The sequence below is a fragment of the Choloepus didactylus genome, chromosome 4 (assembly GCF_015220235.1).
Source record: "Choloepus didactylus isolate mChoDid1 chromosome 4, mChoDid1.pri, whole genome shotgun sequence".
Classification (NCBI taxonomy): domain Eukaryota; kingdom Metazoa; phylum Chordata; class Mammalia; order Pilosa; family Megalonychidae; genus Choloepus; species Choloepus didactylus.
This window is the reverse complement of record NC_051310.1, coordinates 189838642-189858775: the sequence shown is the minus strand read 5'-3', so window position 1 is coordinate 189858775 and position 20134 is coordinate 189838642. Positions and strand designations below refer to the sequence as shown.

General features: G+C 36.9%; 1 pseudogene; it reads left to right on the top strand.

Moving 5' to 3' along the window:
- Nucleotides 1-874: 874 nt before the first annotated feature.
- On the top strand, nt 875-13597 carry LOC119533049 (annotated as a pseudogene).
- The last annotated feature ends 6537 nt before the right edge of the window (nt 13598-20134 follow it).

Below are 20134 nucleotides of genomic sequence, written 5' to 3'. Positions count from 1 at the left end.
TACTTCAGACTTGTGTGTTGTAAATGTATTTATTATTCTCAAATTGTTCCAAGTGCTTTGCATATAAAAGCTTAAATATTAGCTGCTACTTTCAATTGCATTGTACTCACTATCATTATATTCAACTTATAGTACCTATTTTTTCCTTCAAAACTTGTACTTTTTCCTCCATGGAAAGCCTTCAGATAGTACTCTCTAGTCAACATTTCAAATCTGTTTTAACTTTGTGGAATATTATGGTTTCAACTGCCCTCAACATTTTCCTGAAAATCAAAGTAATTTATTGTGATTATGAAGATATTATGGATATACAGAACATGAAGACAAGACTAATAAATATAAAGAAACTATGTATCACCCACAAAACTTCACCACTCAGAACTAAACACCAGAAGGAAGCAAATACTTTCTGAAGTGTCTTTTTATATGAATATATGACTAATTAATATTTCCTCAAATATTAGTGTATATCATTTTAGGTAAACAACCATAGTTGTAAACCAGCTTGAGATTGGGCCAAATATAATCTGAATGGATAAGGTATTCAAATATTCCATACTGCTTTGTATATTGATCTCAATCTTTTATGAATGATGTGCTTATTATTTTTAATTATTCTAACTCCTTCTGTTGTTTTAAGAATCACTAGTTCTTTCTCCAGTGATATGTCTGACACAATGAGTTGCCCATTGTCATGCTAAATGAGTGATTCATCCAACTTACAGGGTTATACATATTTATTAGAGGTGTATGTTCACAGCAGCCCTAAATGTTTTCACCATGATGGGCAAATGTTGGCTTCCTCTCCAGCAATATTTAGTAAACTTTCTATTTCATCTCTTCCCTGCAGGGCCCAGAGTGATCACAAATCCTTCCTTTCTGGATGAAACTTTGCTCCATGTTTGCTGCAAATAATAATCCGTTATGTCTTGACATCAGTGAAAGCTTCCTTAGTAACACTTCAGTGAGAATGCTTTGTGAAAAAGTAACCTCTTCCACCTGTAATCTCCAGGAGGTGGTGTAAGTAGAAGTAAATCCCTAGATTCAAATCCCATAAGGCATGAGCATGTTTTTTGCATTTTTAATTTTGGAGCAATATTTGATCCCCTTGCCTGAACTCCCACCAGATTCTCAGGACACAAGTAATTGAAATGGTTCCTATCTTTAAATTTATCTACTGGGAGAATTATATAATTTAATGCAATATGAAATACAGTTCATCCACAAAACACAATAAAGTCCATCAAAATTCTGAGAGCAGTTTTAATTCTATTATGACCACAATTGAATTGTATATAAGGTGGTGATTCTCAACCTTTATTACATTATGCTCTGGATAATTTGTTCTAGGAACTGTTCCATGCATTGTAAGATGTTTTAACAGTTTCCCTTGACTCTGCCTACTAGCTATCAATAGCAACACCTCCTCCACACAACCCTACCCTCAGTTGTGACAAACAAGAAATGTCTGCATTCATTGCATAATGTTCCTTAGAGTGCAAACTCACATCTACTAGAGAAGCACCAGTGCAGAGATAGGGCAAGAGCATGCTGGGCTAACATGAAGACTGAGTACCGAGTAGTAAAGTAGATTTTCACTTGAATTGGGTATATGTGTATCCAAAAATGACCACACACACACAGGAAACAAACTGTTGAAGTTGGTAAGGAAGGGAGGGTCTGCAGAAAAAAAACACAGAATAAGGTAATTACACACTTAAATGCTTCCTGAACAAAGTGGGTTTTGTCCATATAAGCCAACACTTCATGTGTCTTCGTGGACATAATTTTTGTGTAGGTAACATGCTGGGAAAGACCCTTGAATTTATATTGGTGGGAAAGGATGAACTAAACACAACAGGCTCATTGAAGTTACTTTAGATATCAATGAAGTTCCATTTCATTGAGACTTTCTTCAGCTGGAGGTAAGCTCTTGTGTTTTTCTTCCTGGATATAGAGAAATACAAGCTCTTCTCTATTTAAGCTTATGTTTGCCATGTGATCCTGATTTTAAGGGCAAGAAATTTCCTTGCAGTCATAAAATATTCTGCCAAACACAGTGTTCATGAAATGGGCCTATTGGTAAGACTTCAGGAAAAGAGATATTCAATTCCTTGCCTTTTCCAATAAGCCATACAACAGCTTTTGTTTGAAATGACTGCTTATGACTTATTTTCCTTTTGCAAAAGTTTTAGATGACTAAAAATGTTAGAGCTTTTGTTATCTTATAAAGATTAAACATAGTGTAGTCCTTTGTTTCTATTTGTACACAGTATAGGTAAAGAAGATCAAAATCTCATTTGTTTTCCTTTTCCTAGCCTCAAAAAAATCTCCTCTGTGGATGCTTATCAGAACTTCTGCCTCTCTTTCAGTAGTCAAGAGACTCTGACTCATCTAACCCTTCAAGGCAGTGACCAGATTGGCATGCTTCCATCATTGTGTGAGGTCTTGAGAGACCCAAAATGTAAAATTCAGTATCTCAGGTATATCTCACCATCACCAAAAATTCATCACCCAAGAAGAGCTGCCACATGCCTATATAGTATTTCTGGGTGAATTATTAAAATTATCTCTTATTCTGATTCCAGGCAGTACTACTTAGAATAGAATATGGACTGAAGGTTAGTCACAAGAGGCTTGAGCAATGAACAACACAGACAAGCATACACAACATCCTTCAGTCCAATGAAATTCCCGGAATCTGGGTGTTATCTTCCATCAGGAAGTGTTTATTCATAGTTCATGTTTCCTATGTCATGATTCAGGGTAGCAGCCCCTGGCCTCATCCTTCCAGGAAAGCACCCTTCAGGAGCATCCAGTTGCCTTTTCCCCAGTAGTCTTGGGGTTTGAGAGATCTCCCTTAAGGAAGTTCCCTATTTGGTGGCTTGGAGATGATCAGTCATGAGGTTGTACTTATTCTCTCTTTACTCCACTAGAGTACTAGCAGAGACAGTGTTTGTGAGAATTTGGCCTCAAATTCTGGTTCTCTCTGCTAATACCACCTTTGGCTGTTTAACAGGTCTTTTTTCTCATAAGTTAAAAGATATAATTCATCCCTCATAGGGATTTGGGGATTGAATGAAATAAGGTCCAAACCCATGTGTTCCCCTCCTTATGACCACCATCAATTACTTTTTTCTTTTTCATATGAGGATTAACAAGGGGGGAGGGGGAAGCATACTGTGACTCTAAAATTTTGATCACTAATGTGTTTCTCAATGAGTAAATTGACACTCAATATGGAAAGGGGATTTTTGTATGTGTTTCTATGCTTATTTCATTTGAAGGGGCTAATAAGATTTTTAGTTAGATTTGTTACTCTGTTATAGTTTAGGGTCTAACTGTTTTTAGCAGAGTTTTAGTGAATATTATCTAGGGGCATGTACTCCAGTTGGCATATGACATGAATTGTGAAATTTAAACATGATACATGAGGTTACAACTTATTCCCAAATTAAATTTGGAGGAATTGAGGCTTGAATTAAGTTAAGTAACTTGCCCAGGATTTCATATATAGCAAATGAGAGTTGGTAATAAGAAAACAAATTTTAAGAGAAACTCTCAGTCTAGAGTCCTTAGTGATAATCTATACTGTTCCAATGAAGTTTCATTAGTACATGATGTCTCTGGGAATAAAGTGTGCATTATGTTGCATAATATACTGAATAGGACTTCTATGTGGTTCTCAATTTGTAGTCTCCAGATCATCAGCAGCAGCAGATTCACTTGGGAACTTGTGAAAAAGCAAATCTTGTGTCCCACTCCAGATATTCTGAATCAAATTATTGCTGTATGACCCAGGAATCCTTTTAACAAGTCTTCCAGATGATTGTAGGGGATTTTAAAACATAGATCACTGGACTTTACATCCAGAGTTTGAGTCAGTATTTCAAAGGTGAGAGCTGAGAATTTGCATTTCCATCTGGATCCCAGATGATACAGTTGCAGGTGGTCCAAGGACCACACTTTGTGAAATATGGCTCAAAATAACTCCAGCCAAGGTATAAAAGATAATGAAAGGGAGGGGCAAGATGGCGGCATAGAGAGGAGTGGAAGCTAAGCAGTCCCCCTGGAACAACTACAAAAAACCAGAAACAACTAGTAAATAATCCAGAATAACTGTGGGGGGACAAACGAGACCATCCACTCATCATACACCAACCTGAATTGGGAGGAATTCCCGAGAACACAGCATAAAATCTCTCAGTGGAGAAAGCCGAAGTCATTTTAAGTTTCCAGGGCTGTGACTCAGGGAAGGGCGGAGACAGCACAAGCAGAGAGCAAGACTATTGAAATGCTAATGACCTCCACCTGGGGGGTCTGTCTTCTCTAGGAGGAAAGGGGTGGGGCCCTTTCCATTCAGAACCAGACCCCAGAGCCTGGGGGAACACGGCCATACCTCCTCACACCAGTCAAGAATTATAGGCTAACAGGCGCCACCTGCTGGGCAGAAAAGCACAGTGACCCAAGGCATCAAAGGGTGGAGCAATTTTCTAAGACACACCCACAGGGAAACCAGATACTGAATATTTCTTCCCTCTGGGACCTGAGCCTGTTCTGGTCTGGGAAAACCCGATTTGGATAACCAAGGAAACCATGCCTAGACAACAGAAAATTACAACCTACACTAAGAAAAACAAAGTTATGGCCCAGTCAAAGGAACAAACGTACACTTCAACTGAGATACAGGAATTTAAACAACTAATGCTAAATCAATTCAAAAAGTTTAGAGAAGATATTGCAAAGGAGATAGAGGCTGTAAAGGAAGCACTGGACATGTATATGGCAGAAATCAAAAGTTCAAAAAACCTACTAGTAGAATCTATGGAAATGAAAGGCACAACACAAGAGATGAAAGACACAATGGAAGCATACAACAGCAGATCTCAAGAGGCAAAAGAAAACACTCAGGAACTGGAGAACAAAACACCTGAAAGCCTACACGCAAAGGAGCAGATGGAGAAAAGAATGAAAAAATATGAGCAACGTCTCCGGGAACTCAAGGATGAAACAAAGTACAATAATGTATGTATCATTGGTGTCCCAGAAGGAGAAGAGAAGGGAAAGGGGGCAGAAGCAATAATAGAGGAAATAATTAATGAAAATTTCCCATCTCTTATGAAAGACATAAAATTACAGATCCAAGAAGCGCAGCGTACTCCAAACAGAAGAGATATGAATAGGCCTATGCCAAGACACTTAATAATCAGATTATCAAATGTCAAAGACAAAGAGAGAATCCTGAAAGCAGCAAGAGAAAAGCAATCCATTACATACAAAGGAAGCTTAATAAGACTATGTGCGGATCTCTCAGCAGAAACCATGGAGGCAAGAAGGAAGTGGTGTGATATATTTAAGATACTGAAAGAGAAAAACCACCAACCAAGAATCCTGTATCCAGCAAAGCTGTCCTTCAAATATGAGGGAGAGCTCAAAATATTTTCTGACAAACAGACAATGAGAGACTTTGTTAACAAGACACCTGCCCTACAGGAAATACTACAGGGAGCACTACAGGGTGACAGACGACAGGAGTGTGTGGCTTGGTACACAATTTTTGGAGATGGTAGCACAACAATGTAAGTACACTGAACAAAGGTAACTATGAATACGGTTGAGAGAGAAAGGTGGGGAGCATGTGAGACACCACAAGAAAGGAGGAAAGATAACGACTGGGACTGTGTAACTTGGTGAAATCTAAAGTATTCAGCAATTGTGATAAAATGTACAAATATGTTCTTTTATGAGGGAGAACAAGCAAATGTCAACCTTGCAAGGTGTTAAAAATGGGGAGGCATTGGGGGAGGGATGCAATCAGCATAAACTAGAGACTGTAACTAATAGAATCATTGTATTATGCTTCCTTTAATGTAACAAATGTGATATACCAAGGTGAATGCAGATAAGAGGGGGGATAGGAGAGGCATGTTAGACACTTGACATTGGTGGTATTGTCTGATTCTTTATTTTACTTTGATTTAACGTTATTTTTCCTTTTGCTGCTTCCTAGCTGACATTTTCTTTTTTTCCTCTTTCTTTTGCCTCTCTACCTTCTTTGACTCTCCCTCTTGCCTTGTGGAAGTAATGTAGATGCTCTTATATAGATAGTGGTGAAGGTGGTGAACACATAAATGTATGACCATGCAGAAAACCATCGAGTATTTACTTGGGATGGAATGTATGGTGAGTGAAAAAAAATGGGTCAATGACAAAACCTCAAGGGCAATATACTGAGTGAAATAAGCCAGACACATTAGGACAATTATTGCAGGGTCTCACTGATAGGAACTAATTACAATATGTAAACTCATAGACATGAAATATAAAGTACCAGGATATAGGACGAGGCTTAAGAATGGGGAGTGGTTGCTTAGTATGAGCAGAATGTTCAACTAGGATGAACTTAAATGTTTGGAAATGAACAGGGGTGTTGGTAGCAAGACGTGAGAATAACTAACAGTGCCAAATGGTGTGTGAATGAGGTGGAAATGGGAAGCTCAGAGTCATATATGTCACCAGTAGGAAAGTTGGAGGTCAAAAGTTGGAAATGTATAAAACTGAATCCTATGGTGGGCAATGTCCATGATCAACTGTACAAATACTAGAAATCACTTCATGAACCAGAACAAATGTGTGACGATACAATTAGAAGTTAATAATAGAGGGGCATATAGGAAAGAACTATATACCTATTACAAACTATATACTACAGTTAGTAGTATTTCAACATTTTTTCATAAACAGTAACAAACGTACTATATCAATACTAGGAGTCAAAAATTGAGGGGGGTTGGTTAGGGATAGGGGAGGATTAGAGTTTCCTTTTCTTTTTTTCTTTTTTCATCTTTCACTTTATTTCTTGTCTGGAGTAATGAAAAGTTTCTAAAAATTGAACAAAAATTAAATGTGATGGATGCACAGCTGTATGAGGGTACCCAGGGGCAAGTGATTGTACACTTTGGATCTTTGGATAATTGTATGGTATCTGAACAATCTCAATAAAAATGAAAAAAAAAATGAATAATAGGGAGGGGTGAAGGAGATGGGATGTCTTGGGTATTCTTTTGTACTTTAATATTCTTTCTTTTTTTGTGTGTGGTAAAGAAAATGTTCAAAAATTGATTCTGGTAATGAATGCACAACTATATAATGGTACTGTGAACAACTGATCATACACTTTGGATGATTGTATGGTATGTGAATATATCTCAATAAAATTGAATACAAAAAAAAAAAAAAAAAAAAAAACCAAAGATAATGAAGTGAGTGGGATGTAAAACTGGGTGACATTCCTACAGTATCTGGATTCTTGAGAATGGCTTGTTTCCATATCTCCTGCAGAGTGGAATCCTGTTCAGCCACCACTCAGCAATGGGCTGATCTCTTCTCAACCCTCAAAATCAGCCAGTCCCTGACATGCCTGAACCTCAATCCAGTAAGCTGTTTGATGAGGGTGTGAAATTGTTGTGTGACTTTGACCCACCCAGAGTGCTCCTTGCAGAGGTTGTCATAAGTCTCTTCTCTCTTTGTGTGGGGAATCTCCATTTAAGTCTGGGGCTCTGCAGAGAAGGGTAGTGGTAAGACCTGGCCTTGGCAGTCCACCAGGCAACCCACATGATAAAAAGATGGTCTATTGATAAAAAAGATGGGCTTTCCATGTCTGCTACCAGGTACATGACTCCTGCATAATGCCCTTTTCTTGCTTTTCCTTCATGTCTGTGTTCACTAGCACTTGAGAAAGAGGGAAAACTAACAAGTAGGGTGCTAGCTGAAGACACTCTAGCATTTGTGGCAGCCAAGAGGTCTGGACTTTGGAAATGCTCTCACCAGCTCACCATTTGTGTGATGCTTCTGCAGGTTGGAAGACTGTCACCTCAAAGAAGCCTGCTGCCAGGACCTTGCTTCTGATCTGATTGTCAACCAGAGGCTGACACACCTGTGCTTGGCCAAGAATGACCCCAGGGATGGAGGGGTGAAACTTTTGTGTGACAGCTTGTGTTACCCTGAATGCAAGCTACAGACCCTGGTGCAAGTACCATATGGCTGCCTTAGTGTGTGTACACAAGCACATATATGTATACAGGTACACACATGCACACACACAACATGGATCCAAGTAGGAAAGATATAACAAAACTTAATTCCTATAAATGTCCCAAATCATGAGGCTGGTTAAGTTGTTAAATCCCAGGATTTCTTTGGGGGTGTGTGTGGGTGGGTGGACATACAATATCCTGTACCACATCACCCCATGATTTTATTTCCATTTCTCCATTTCTAAACCAGTTCAATGTTCTTGGGTTGAGGGTGGAGGTTTTTGGATTTGGAGCATCAAGCCAGGAAGGACTAACAGATTTTTTTCCATGTGGTTATCTTCTAGGCTTTGGTGCTGCAGCATAACAGAAGTTGGTTGCAATCATATCTCAAAGCTTCTCAAAGAAAAGTCAAGTTTAACTCATTTGGATCTGGGGCTGAACAACATAGGAATCACTGGACTGAAGTCTCTGTGTGAGGCTTTGAAGGTTCTATTGTGTAACCTGAAGTGTCTATAGTAAATTATTCTCTTAAATTTTAATCTGTGTCCCAAATGATATATCGGTACAGCAGATACTTCCAACTGTAATTCAGAAATAATTTGAATAACCAATTGAGTGTTCTTAGCTCACTGAGATGGCTAAGAGAATAGGTTCTAGGCTGGATTATCAATAGACCCCCAGTGAAAAATTTTAAGCCTGTAATTCCTCAGGAACACAAGTATCAAGAAATGGTTGCTGCTTCCCTAATTCCAACACTCAAAGAAGAAGGAATTAGATACAGAAACAGAAAACTTTGTCACAATGAGCAGAAAAATGGCCTCTGACTATTATGTCTTACAAATCCTATGTGGATTAGGGATCATCAATCAAGCACCCACAAAAGACCCAAGATAGTTTTTCCCCAGCCTGTACAGTACAAGAGAATATAGTGGAATTGTAGTTCTCAACCGAAACTGCATAGTAGAAATGTTGGTGTGTTTGAAAATCTCAGATCCATCAAATCAGAATCTCCAGAGTTAAGACTAGGCATTGGTATTTTTGAAGCTCTCAGAGTAATTGCAACTTGCAGTGCACTAAAGGTGTTGATTGAGTAAGCAACAATTCAGAATCACAGGTTGGGAACCACTGGTTCCTACAACTCATAATATGTACCTATTCTCAGGAAATCAGTAAGGTTAATGGGGAGAAAGTGCCCCTTATTCATAAGCTCTACTGGTATGGGGAAGGATGGTTACCCTTTATCTAGGCAGCTATAATGAATTAGGGATATAATCTCATACAATCTAGGAAATAGGGTTAATTGCATCCATCTCAAAAGATGACTATGATAATGAAATATGTACTGACTTTACAGGGCTCTGTGCCAGCCATTATGCTAAGTATTTGAGAGATTTATTCTAGTTTAGGTCCTAGAGCAAACTTGAACACAAGACCTATTGCCTTACCATGTAGAATACACATACACTCACACATACACCTTGAGAAATTTTATCATCTTCTGTTTCTCTGTCTCTGGCCATTTCACCTACTCCAGATGAAAGAAAGCTTTCTCCTCTGTCCTGCACTTATCCAGCATCTAACATGACATTTCCCCTTGGAATTCTGATAGGCATCACAAACATGCTTGTACAAAACTGAATTGATCTTTTCCCCACCTAAACCTACTCTTTCTGCATCTCAAAAAAATTTTTAATCTTATTTATTCAGAACAAAGTCATTGATGAGTTATCTTTATTGTCTTTTCCTTTCAAACCTCAAAGTAAATCTATTTCAATGTCCTGTATATCTTGATTTTCCTCATACAACCTCCAGTGGTAACATCTGTATTATTGTATGGACTACAAATGCATCTTTCATGCTACCTCTTTGTTCCCCTACCATTTTTCAACCAAAAATAACTTCTGAGATGTAAATCAACTTATGTCACATTTCTCTGTTCAAAGCCCTCAGTGGTTCCCCATCTCCAAGTAAAATCTGAAATTTGCCATGGCTCAAGGACCTTGTTTTATCTGACACTTTCTTACTTATGATCTCATCTCTTACCACCATCCCTGGCTTGCTCCCTCAAAAGCTGGATATCTTGAAAATCTGTGTCATGTGAATATTTTATAACCTCAAGGCTTTTGTCCAAGCTGTTCCTTTACCTGGCAAATTCTTAGTCCAGATCTCTCAATGGTTCATTCCCTTCATCCCCTCATGCATTCTTCAACCATCATTACTAGCACCCCCTACTATTTCTTTTACCCCTTGATCTTCATTCCTTCCTTCTACCTAGAATACTGCAGTTGCTACCATTTTATGTTATTGGAACAAGCCCTGAAGGCAGAGTCTTCCATTGGCCATTTCTGTATTGTCCAGCACCCAAGAGTGTGCATGGCATGTAGAATGTTATCAAGCATTTGTTGAACTAATGAACTAATTTGTTTTGACAACAGGCTATGTGGATGCTCCCTCAGTCCTCTCAGTTGCATTGAACTCTCCTCTGCTCTCAGCACCAATAAAAGCCTGATCAATCTGGATCTGAGCCAAAACAATTTGGGGCATAATGGAATAAGGATGCTCTGTAAGGCCTTGAGACTTCAGACTTGCATCCTCCAGACCATCAGGTATGATCCTTCTCATCCCCAACTACTTCTCAGTAATAGCCTCTGGGGGAATATAAATAACAAGAATTTGACATGGGCAACTTTCATAATTTCCAGGCTGCTGTGATAAACCTGCACAGGGTATTGGCTTAAACAATGAAAATTTATTGGCTCACAGTTTGAGAGGCTAGAAGTCCCAAGCCAAGGCATCAGCAAAGCCATGCATTCTCAAGTATCTGGCAGCATTCTTTTGCTGACCAGCTTCCATCGCATGGTGATATCCTGGCCTCCTTCTGTGGCCTTCTCTGACATCTGGCTTCTCTCTGTTTCCAATTTTCCTCCTTTACAAGTCCTCAAGTCATGTGAATTAAAAACCTAACCTGATTCAGTTTGGCCACAAGTTAACAGATAACACCTTCCCAAAGTCCAGCTTGCAAATGAGTTCATACAAGCAGGAATAGAAATGAAGATTTGGGTATGACAACCCCGAACATAAGGAATTAGCTGGATTGTGGAAAGGTCCAGGAGGAGCTAGAGGAGGATCCACAGAAATGCAGATTAAGACTTGAACATGTCTTTTGTGGGGGGAATGATTCAGTTCCCAGCAGCATCTGTCATGAGCATCTGGCTTTCATACACTGGTTTTGAATTTCAAGCAATTCTCACATCAATTCTCTCCATTGCTTTGGAGGGTAAGATGAGTCAAAGACTAACTATGTTAGTCAAAGATTGGACTAACATGCAATCTAAAACAAACAAGCTGGACCGATGGCTTATTCAGTAAGAAAATCTACAGTGGTCAGAGGTCATATCTGTGGGATAATCAAATTGGTTACCTCAAATGCTGCTTTGTGGGGTAAGACTGTGATCTTTGGCTTTGTTTCTTACAGAGGCCTGACAGATCAACACCAGGTTTAAAGCCATGTTCTCAGGATGTGTTGCTGTCACAGGATTTCATCTACTTAGTGGAGCAAGATATCATTGAGTTCTGTTTCCTTGTCACATTGCTACAAAGAAAAATGAGCCTTTTTAGTATGGAGGCTTATTTTTTTGTACAGTAGTAACAAATAGAAAATAAATTGGCATTTTAACTGTTAAGTGCACAATGCAGTGATACTATGTTCATAATTGGAAGGGCCATCACCTCCTTCCAATACCAAAATTTTTTATCACCCCAAACTCCATACCCATTATTCAAAAACTCCCCTTCCTCCCACTCATCACAGCCCCAGTTAACCTCTAATCTACCTTCTGTCTCCAAATTTTCTTATTTTAGATACTTCATAAGTGAAATTATTAAGTATTTGTCCTTTTGTGATGGCTAATTTCAGTCAGCATGATGTCTTCAAGATTCATTCATGTTGCAGCATAGATCAAAATTTCAGGCCTTTTATAGCTGAATAATCCATTATATGGATATATCACATTTTGTTTATCCATTTGTTTATAGCTTTTAAAATTCATAGATGGTACCTACTTTCAAGGGTTTAAAATAACCACCATCATGCAGAAGAAACATGGATCATATATTTATTTGACATGAATCTCAGACAGTATGTTACCTTCTGAACATTAGAGGTTTAGGAATGTTTTCTTTCCTATCACCTTTGTTGAAATTTAGCTGTCAATCACAGTATACTCCCCTCACAAAGAAAACAGTGGAGCTTCATCCTTAGACCAGTTGTCAGATATTTTTTCTTGGGTCTTTGAGTCTCATGGATCCTAGAAATGCAGAGAAACCCTGGCCTTGCCTTTCTTAACTCAGTATTTAACTTTTCAATTCTTTCAGCTACCCCAATATCCTTCCTACAAGCCCTTTAAATCAACTAGAGTCCTTTTCTCTTACTTGAAGCCAAAGTACCCTAACATCATACTTCATTCTTAGAACAGCAAACTTAAGTCTTCTGATGTGGTACTCTGTGTTCTATTTCTCATTCCTTCAAGACTTTTGATTGAACATGGAATCACCTTGGAGAACTGCTACTTTTTCTCCCCTACCACCAACCATGAAAAACTTCTAATGACCATGAATAGTCACAACTACAACTGATCTTGAATGATCATGTTTAAGATGTCCTGAAGCTATTTGGCCCTTATTTAAGTTAGTTATTTTGTTTGCCAACAAGATATCTACTCAAACTAACTTAAGGTTGCATGGAGGTATCATGAATCAAACAAGGTAAAAACTATAGTTAATGTGCTAATGACAAGGTCTACGATAATAAGACACATGGAAGCTAATCTCCTTGGTCTCATTTATAATGCATATTTTGCTGTAATTATTCTTTCACTCTCCCCCAACTCTATCTCCCCATGCTCACAGTTAAATGTGGCTGCCACAAAATTAACCCTAGTATTGAGGTTGATATCAGCTCAGGTTAGATAAATGTTTGTATGTGGAATCTTTTAACCAATGGAGGAAAAGCTGGCCTGACTGGCTGGGTTCAAGCATATAAGTCTCAGCTATTTGGCTGGTACTACTAGTTCCATTTGAGTAGAAGCTGTAGAAGTACATTATGAACTAGGTATGTATAAGACTTCTTGGTATTGATAGATTCAGCAATTTCATCTTTCACCCCAAATGTAGTATGTTAATCATCCAAGTAGCCAAATCCACATAGTAGCCTTGAACCATCATATTGTTAATCTGCTGTTATCTTTATTCTCCTTTGAAATCATTATGGAACTCTACTTTGTAGCATAGCATTATCAAATGTGGACCCTGCTCTGTGAACTCCTAAAACATGAGACTTATGAGTACTTGGAATTGAAATGAATTTACTCAAAATAACAATCAGATACACAGGAAACTTTATTTTTATTTATTTGTACCTCAGATGGAAGACAGATGAATCTGATACTGAAACCCCAAAGTTGCTAAAAGAGATCACAGAAAACATTCTACACCTGACTATTGAAATTGGGAATCCTATTCCTGGAAAACACAGACCTTCTTCTCAGGACTTCCTTTTCTGAATCTCCCTAGATTCATTCTCCTACAGAGGTATGTGTCGTCAAAGAGATGGTGAATTTCATGAGTCCCTTCAGTCAGAAGATATTTTCTGAGCTATATGTTATCTTATCATTGGTTCCTCCAGTCATAAGGGAAGCATTTATCATATATATATATGACTAAATGTGAAAACATTCATGAATGATGCTCTACTTTATCAATTGGTTGTGACAACTCAGAAAGGAAAACTTATTGTGATCACATTGATTTATCTTTGCCCATCCATCTGTGGCCGATTTTGGTATTTCTTGACCTGGACAAAGAATATAGGTCATCAGAGTTTTTCTTCTCCTGCCAACACTAATATTTTGATTCCTAGGTGCTTCAATGGAGCAGACATCTGTAAGTCAGTGTTCAGATTGTTTTCTTTTAATGGAATTTTATGGGATCTATTCACATACCATACAACCATATGAAGTGTACAATCAATTGTTCACAGTATCATCATGTAGTCATTCATTCATCAGCATAATCAATTTTTGACCATTTTTGTTACTCCAAAAATATAAATAAAAATAAGAATTAGAATAAAAATAACAACAAAAATTTAAAAAACAGTACCCAAAATATTTCATATCCCTTCTACCCCTATATTCATTTACCTTTGGTCCCCTGTTTTATACTCATCTATCCATACACTGGATGAAAGGAGTGTGATCCAAAACATTTTCACAATCAAGCAGTCACACTGTGTAAGCTATATACTTATATGATAATCTTCAAGAATCAAGACAACTTGGGTGCAATTCTGCAGTTTCAGGTATTTACATTTAGCTTTCTAATAAACTGAAAACTAACAGAGGTATCTCTATAATGCATAAGTAAAACCTCCAGAATGACCTCTCAAACCCGTTTGACTCTTCCAGCCACTGAAACTGTATTTTGTTTCATTTCTCTTCCCACTTTCGGACAAGAAGTCTTTCTCAATTCTATGATGCCATGTTCAGGCTTATTCCCAGGAGTCATGTCCCAAGTTGCCAGGGAGATTTACATTCCTTTAGGTCCTGTACCACATAGTGTGGAGGGCAGTGAGTTTATCTGCAGAGTTGGCTTAGAGACAGAGGTCACATCAGAACATCAAAAGAGTGTCTATGGGGGTGACTCAGGCACAATTTTAAGTAGGCTTAACATCTTCTCTGAAGTAACAACCTACATAAGGGAAAGCCCCAATATCAAGAGCTCAGTCTACTAAACTGGTAGTCCTCAATACTTGTAAGGCTATCAAGAATTCTCCAGGTAATGAAGTTTAATATTTCAAGGTGGTTTTGCAAATACTTTTTAATCTCTATTCACAATACACTGGGATGTATTGAGTCTTTACACTAACCTGTACAATCTAGCCAGATCTCACTCCTTATTCAAGCTCCCATGTAATTATATTTTTAATAAACTGACCCTACTAGTTAAATTATATAGTGTGCCACAGGAAATACAGATTTTGCACCAAAGAAACATCTCTTCCTTTGGTCTCACATAGAAGTTGAAGTTTTAAAACACAGCCAATATCACCCTTTACACTTTATTCTGATTTACCTTAGTCCCAACCAAGTCCATGTATCTAATTTTTACATATATCTAATTGAAGTCTAATCTCTTTTTCAGCTGTTTTAACATTTGCTGTATGGGTTAATGCTGATATTCATAGCTGTCAAACTCTGGCCCTGAGTCTCAGGTATCACACAAATACCCAAAGTTCCAGGGACTGACCTGGATATACATAAAACAGCTCAGCATCTCAGAATTTAGAAATAACCATTACAACTCATGAATGGATGTGACTTCTGTAAGAGTTTACAATCTAGGAACATTTACAATAAGCCTTCCCTTAATAAACTATGCTCTCAGATTAAATTCTCAGTCTGCACATTATAGTTAATCCATATTAGTAAGGCATTGTTTTTCTTTTTGATTCTGGCTTTTTTCACTCAGCATTCTGCCCTCAAGTTCCATTCACCTAGTTGCATACCTCACAGTTTCATTCTCTCTTGCAGCTGCTCAATGTTCCATCATATATGTACAGCACAGTTCACCATTGTTTTTATCATTTGATGTACCTTAGGCCACCTCCATCCATTGAAATTCTTGAATATTGTTGCTGAAAACACCAGCATTCAAGTGTCCATTTGTGTCCCACTCTCAGTTCTTCCAAGTACATACCCAACAAAAGAGTTACAGGACCACATGGGAAACCCATTCTTAGCTTCCTGTGGAACCACCACACTGTCTTCCAGATGGTCTGCACCAGTATACTTCCCCACCAACAGGCAATGGAAAATCCCTCTCCACATTTTCTCCAGCACCTGTATCCCTCTGTTTATATTTTTATTTTTTAAATTCATGTTTATTGAGATATATTCACAAATCATACAGTCACTCATGTTGTACAATCAACTGTTCACAGTATCCTGATATAGTTGTGCATTTATCACACCAATTTATGTTTTGAATATTTTCCTTATATCAGAGAAAACAAGAATGAGAGTAAAAAATAAAAGTAAAAAATAACACCCAAACTATCCCCCCTCCCACCCTATTTTTCAGTCAGATTTTGTCCTCATTTTTCTACTCATCCATTCATAGAGTGATTAAGGGGAATGTGATCCCAAAGGTTTTCACAACCACAATGTCACAATTGTAAGCCTCATTGTCATATAATCATCTTCAAGGGTCAAGGCTACTGGGTTGAGGTTGATAGTTTCAGGTATTTACTTCTAGCTATTCCAATGCATTAAAACCTAAAAAAGATATCTACATAGTACATAATAATGCCCACCAGAGTGATCTCTCAACTCCATTTGAAATCTCTCAGCCACTCAAACTTTTTGTTTCATTTCACATCCTTTTGGTCAAGAAGATGTTCTCAATCCCATGAGGTCAGGTCAAGATTCTTCCTTTGGAATCATATCCTTCATTGCCAGGAGATTTACAACCCTGGGGTTCAGATCCCACATAGAGGGAGAGCAGTGAGTGAATCTCCCCATTTGTCTTGGCTAGAAAGAGAGGGCCACATTTGAGCAACAAAAAGGCACTCAAGGGGAGATTCCCAGGCACAACTACAAGCAGGTTTAGCCTCTACTCTACAGTAATGAGCTTCATAAGGGCAAGTCCTGAGATAGAGGACTTAGCACACCAAACACCAGTTCTCCATGTCAGTACTTGAACATATTGATTACTACAGAAAAATATTTTTTCTTAAACAAATAATAAAAAAGATAATAAAAAGTAAAGCAAAATATTATACAATTCATAGAAGAGTAGTGTCAGACAACACCACTACCAAGAATCCCTCATCCCTCCCTTATATACCCCTCTCATACATATTTTTTTAAATTTTACAATTAATGTCTTTATTTTCAGCAATGAGTGGTAAAGGAGCAACACACCAAGAACCATATGAAGTGCCTTGGAATCCAACAGATAAATAGATCTTAACATTATAAATATATTCCCTTATGAGCAAGAGATTTATTTTGCAGACATTCTTCCATAATTCCTTTGAGTTTTGTATGTTGTTGACAGTTTGCAAATATGTCTATACATTAGTATACCTTACAGTAATACTACTCTTTGTTTTAGAAAAAGATAACACTCCACATTTAACATACAGTTCCATAAATGACACTTTTTCCTGACTAGTTGAAATTACAGAGTATGTCTTTAGAAACATAAGCAGAACGTGGAACTATATTTTCATACAGTTTATACTAAGATTTGGCACTTTTGAAATTAAATTTCCAGAGTATTATTTGAAATTGCATGAATGAAAAAGAAAACATCAGTCTTATTTTGGAGAGAGTAGAGTATAAATCTGTGAACAACCATGTCAAAACTAATTTCAATTGTTCTTTGTAAAATAATTGTAAATTAGTATTCCAGCTATTGTGCAATATGTAAATACCATAAATGAACACAATAACTGGAGTGTTTGTTATAATGAGTCATCTTCAAGGTGATTCTTTACTTCCTCTCTAAAAAGGTAATTATTGGAAATCCCTGATCAACAAATCATTTGAGATAATTACACCCAGAGAATGCTACAGAATATATAAAGCATAAATAAATGAAACTTAAAGGGCTAAAAAATTCCTGTAATTGACAATTAAATTCATTTTTTTAACTGTAGAGGCCATTACAAAGTGGTGACAGGATTTATTAAGAAAGACAATAGAACCTGATCTGATAGTGAGTATTCACATAAGCTTGCATCCCTGAATTTCCCATGATTTTGTAATTACGAAAGAACAAAATTAAGAGACCATAAAATTTCTAAATAGTCCCAGATTTTTACATGTAGGTATATTTTAAATTCATCTGACTGGATCCAATTTTAAAAGGTTAATGTGAATTCAGCAGAGCAATGAGTTTCTATGTTCCTATGATCTTATAAACAGATGGAACTGGATATAACCACAAGGACAAACTTAACATTAATGTATGATAATTAATTTGAATATAAATATTTAAAATTAGCTATGTAAAATTTAAACAAATATATGATTTTATCTATAAACATAAATGCACAGAAAAAAGTAAGAAATTTCTTTGGGATTCATTAAGCAATTACTAAAATGATAGGGCAGGGTGTAATTTTTGAAGCATCCTTAATTTTACTTTCTAATTGCAGGTAATTACTTGACACTTTCTTCTGAATCTTTACATTTTAGGGGTACAGTGATCAAATTCAATTTTTTTCATCTCCTAGGAATAGTTTTTTAGAGTAAGATTGTCATCAAGTAATTCCATTAGGTCACTGAAATTACTATGGAGCTAGAAAAATGGTTACCAAATCTTTCAGTAATCACATTACTGTGGTCATTTTTTCTTCTCATGTTTTTCTTGGTGGAGTGGCAGGAAAGATAACTCTCATCATAAAGGACAAATTAAACATTCAGGCACAACTGTGTTTTAAGATATAAGTGTTCCATACATGCCAAATGGGACCCAGGAGAAATAAATGCCCTAACCAAAGTTTCTCATCATTTATTCTTTTAAATCTCTTCATATTCTTTTAGCCTTTGGATGAATATTGGGTTTTCAAGTTTTCTTAGGATTTCAGATCACTATGAATGCAGAAGCTTAGCAAATTAATATAGTCAATTACCTAATTGTGCTACATGGGGGTATAATTTGGGAGGTACCATATATAAGTTGGAAGAGAGGGAAGGTGTAATCAAATGAGGAAACTATCATACTCCACTAATGGTAATAGGCAATACAAATAATATAGCACATTCTGGTTTCAATGATCTCTAACTTCCTTCACAAGTTAGACATTATTACGTGTGGAAGCAATGTGCTCACTTTCATCATTTTGCTTCCTAATATCAAAGATAAATATGCTCATGCAACATCACACATCAATTGAAAGGGAAAATAGAGGCATTGGCTTTAATACTTCTTCATTTGTCAATAAAAAGGAAGGTAGACACCATATTCATAATTATATTTTTATACTCCCCAGTGTATTTTGAAAACAACCTTCTCTGATATATACATATATCCAAATGAATTTGAAATAAAAATTATCTCAAAGTACACAGAAATTACCTATATTCTCCAATAAATGAAACAGTGGTAAAAGAACAGTTAACATATTATTTAAGGACTTCAACATAACAGAATTCTCTTTTCCCAGCTGTTTAAACTATTTTTCCCATCTAACCCAATAAGTAATATTTGACATTTGAGTTATATGTGCATATAAATCAGACACATTTGTCAAAAGTGAGCTTAAGATGAAACAGCATACAATGTCCTTTCTGGATATAAATTTTCAGTGGCAAGGGAGCAAAAATGGAAGCAAAAAACTGACTTCTTCATAAAATAAACTAGATAAACAAAAATAAGAATAATGTTAAAGATTTTTCCATACCATAAGTCATTTTTCTTTCCTATCCTTCTAACATACAACTGTGCACTCAGAGCATGTGTGAATCAAAATACTTCCAATCAAGGTTGTGGAGCTCTATGACTAAGGATTTCTAATTCAGTAAGACACCCTGGGGTAAAAAGAGAGGTAGTATAGGTGAATAGAGGACATCTGTCCATCAAGTTATACTTATCTACTTAATAAAGAGGTAGATTGTGTAAAAGTCTCAACAGGCTCAGATATTGACTTGGGCCTGAAAGTGATGTTTTAATTACTTATTAAGCATATTAGAATGCTAACCATCACTGGATTATTACCTTAAGTTTAAGCACTGGAAAGAAATGGTTGTTATAAAACAGACACGGAACATAGTATTTTGTGGTTTGACTGTTTTGCTTGTTCCACTATTTTTGTAATTGGGGCAAGATAAGTGTTCCAGCTTGTTTAACATTTCATGTACCCCATATATTGACTGCATCAAAAATTATTAATTCTTATGCCAAACACAACATTGATTTCCATCTACAATTATTTTTTTAAGATAAAAAATTGAAAAAAGTTGTGACCATGAGCTATGAAGCATTGCACTTCTAACACACTGATTGAAAACCTAGAGCATCACTGTTTAAGG